This window comes from Cnephaeus nilssonii, assembly GCF_951640355.1.
Source record: "Cnephaeus nilssonii genome assembly, chromosome: 19".
In the NCBI taxonomy this organism is placed as follows: Eukaryota; Metazoa; Chordata; class Mammalia; order Chiroptera; family Vespertilionidae; genus Cnephaeus; species Cnephaeus nilssonii.
Genome location: NC_137090.1, coordinates 34,273,517 through 34,277,204, shown reverse-complemented (window position 1 = coordinate 34,277,204; position 3,688 = coordinate 34,273,517).

The window sequence follows — 3,688 nt, the reverse complement described above, 5'->3', positions numbered from 1 at the left end:
ACTGGGGATGCGCCCGCAACCAAGGTACATGACCTTGACCGGAATCAAACCTGGGACCCTTCAGTCCGCAGGCCGACGCTCTATCCACTGAGCCAAACCGGTCCAGGGCTATAGCAGTCGTTCTTAACCTTTTTTGAGTCTGGATCCCTTGGAGGAAGTGAAGAAAAAGACACATTTGCACATTTTACACGCAAATTTAAGGTCGGGGATTCCATTGAGTATATCTTAAAATTTTTTTTAAAAGCTCACATCTCCTGCCTAAACGTAAAAATCTTGTGAAAAACCCTCCCACACACAATATTCTGATGAGATGTGATCCCCATCCCTCCAATCTTATAATCACTGATACACAGTTGCTATCCATTCTCCACAAGCCAAGGATTGTTTTTGCCCAGCTAAACGTATTTAGGTCTACATTAAAAAAAAAAAAGTATAAAGTTTTGTTTCCTAAATATAATATTGTTCAAGATTCTGATGGGCTTCCTTCACCCCAAACCCCCATTGAGACTCATCGCTTTGAGAGACCGCTCTCACAGCCATCATTAGCCTACAGATCTTCTGTATCCACACTTGGGTTTCTCTCCTTAGTGTCAGGCACATATTGTCAACTGCCAGTGAAAGTCTTCACTTTGCTTATTCTCAATTTCTCTTTTCCTTTGCCGTCACTGCCCTTGCCTAGGCACATTTATCCTGGTGGGTTTAGTTTAGCAATTATGGGCAGATATAATCCACTATGCTAAATGATAAGGAATGGTTTCAATGACTAGTACAATGAAATACATTTTCTTTTTAAATATGTTTTTATTGATATTTTAGAGAGAGGAAGAGGGAAAGATGGAAACATCGCTGAGAAACATTAACATGGATTGGCTGCCTCCTGCATGCCTCCTGCTGGGGATGGAGCCCATAACCCAGGCATGTGCCCTGACCTGGAATCAAACCAGTAACCTCTTGGTGCATGGGTTGTCGCTCAACCACTGAGCACACCAGCTGGGCTACAATGAAATACATTTGCATAGTACTTTATGCATGGCTTAAATGTTTCCATGTATGTTGTTAGTCTTCACCATAGTCCTTGAGGTAGGTAGGACAGTAGGGGTGCGGAGCCAAGGTCATGCTAAGTATTGGCCTGCTACACCAACACCAAGGTCTGTTATATTGCAGTCCAGTGCTTTTAAACTCCTGAACTAGGTCCTGTTACAGTAGGGGGAAATCTTGGAAAAATCAAAGCCGTTACTTTCCAAGAGCTTATATGACATCTTGACACTTTAAAATATGATGACCCTGCTCAGTTGGTTAAGAGCATCATCTGATATGCCAAGGTTGCCAATTCGATCTCTGGTCAGGGCACATATAAGAATCAACCCCAACCTATGAGGGAGGGTGGAGGGGTGAGGGGGTAAGAGATCAACCAAAGGACTTATGTGCATGCATATGAGCATAACCAATGGACACAGATGCGGGGGGCGGGGCGCGGTAGGGGCAGCTGGGGAGAGGTCAATAGGGGAAAAAGGAGACATGTAATACAGCAGGTCCTCAGGTTACGGTGGAGATCCGTTCCTAAGGCGCGATGTAACGCGATTTTCGCCGTAAGTCGGAATCCACCTACATAAGCACCTACATCACTCACATGGAGCACATACACAGCAGCAATGAAGTGAAACAGTAAAAAGAATTTACAAGAAAGATAACAATTCCTGACCTTTATTTGTGGTAAATAAATAATAAAAAACATAAAGCACATATGTACACATGTCGAAATGACGGAACTTTTTTTTTAATAAATAAACTAGAGGCCTGGTGCACGAAATTCGTGCACGGGGGTGTGTGTCCCTCAGCCCCAGCCTGCACCCTCTCCAATCTAGGACCCCTCAAGGGCAGTCGGGACATCCCTCTCACAATCCAGGACTGCTGGCTCCTAACTGCTCACCTGCCTGCCTTCCTGATTGTCCCTAACCGCTTCTGCCTGCCAGCCTGATCATCCCCTAACCACTCCCCTGCCAGCCTGATTGATGCCTAACTGCTCCCGCCAGCCTGTTTGCCCCTAACTGCCCTCCCCTGCAGGCCCAGTCGCCCCCAACTTCCCTCTCTCTGCCGCCTGGTCACCCCTAATTGCCCTCCCCTGTAGGCTTGATTGCCCCAACTGCCCTCCCTTGAAGGCCTGGTCCCTCCCAACTGCCCTCCCCTGCTGGCTATTTTGTGGTGGCCATCTTGTGTCCACATGGGGGCAGCCATCTTTGACCACATGGGGGCAGCCATCTTGTGTGTTGAGTGATGGTCAATTTGCATATTACTCTTTTATTTGATAGGATGGGAGATGGCGACATAACCACGAAATGACATACATCAAGTCTGACGTAACCTGAGGACTGCCTGTACTTTAAACAATAAAGAAATTTAAAAAAAAGAAAAAGAATCAACCAATGGCCTGGCCTGTGCGGCACAGTGGTTGAGTTTCAACCTAGGAACCAAGAGGTCACTGTTCGATTCCCAGTCAGGCACATGCCCGGATGTAGGCTTGGTCCCCAGTGTCTTTTAATATCTATATAGTATTCTATAGTTTTGACTATACCATAGAATATTTTATTACTTGATATTTATATTGGTCATAATTTTTTGCTATTACAAACAATACTATGTCCTTTTTATTGCTGTTAATCCTCATTCAAGGATATTTTTCATTAATTTTTAGAGAGAGTGGAAGGGAAGTGGGAGAGACAGAGAGAAAAAACATCTATATGAGACAGACACATGGGGCTAGGGATCGAGTCTGCAACCAAGGTACATGCCCTTGACAAGAATCAAACTCATAACCCTTCAGTCCGCAGGCCAGCACTCTATCCACTGAGCCAAACCAGCTAGGACAATACTATATCCTTGTAATTATCTATTTATACTTCTACCAACTTTGAAAAAGTGCCTATATCCTTGTATCTTTTTAAAATATATACATTTTATTGATTTTTACAGAGAGGAAGGGAGAAGGAGAGAGAGTTAGAAGCATTGATGAAAGAGAAACATCAATCAGCTACTTCCTGCACACCCCCTACTGAGGATGTGCCTGCAACCAAGGTAAATGTCCTTGACTGGAATCGAACCTGGGACCCTTGAGTCCATAGGTCGAAGCTCTATCCACTGAGCAAACCGGTTATGGCTATCCTTGTATCTTTATGTATACTGATATTATCAGTCTTTTAAATATTTACTTATAAAGCTTTATTGTCTTTTTGTATTTCATTTGTGTATTTCCAGTTTATATAGCATCTGAATAATCTTTTGGGTCATTTGTTTCTTTACAATTTGTACAATCTCTTTTGACTATTCCGGATATTAACCCTTGCTCTGCTATATATTACAAATATATTTTTAAAACTGTTACTGGTCTTTTCACTTATTAATAGTGACTTTTGATGTACAGTTGTTGTTGTGTTAGTGTTGTTTTTAATATACACAAATCTGGCTTGGCCTGCATGGCTCAGTGGTTAAGGATCGACCTATAAACCAGGAGGTCACAGTTCAATTTCCCATCAGTACACATGCCCAGGTTGCAGGCTTGATCCCCCATAGGGGGTGTGTAGGAGGCAGCCAATCAATGATTCTCCCTCATCATTGATGTTTCTATCTTTCTCTCTCCCTTCCTCTCTGAAACATATATATATATATATATATATATATAATATATATATAT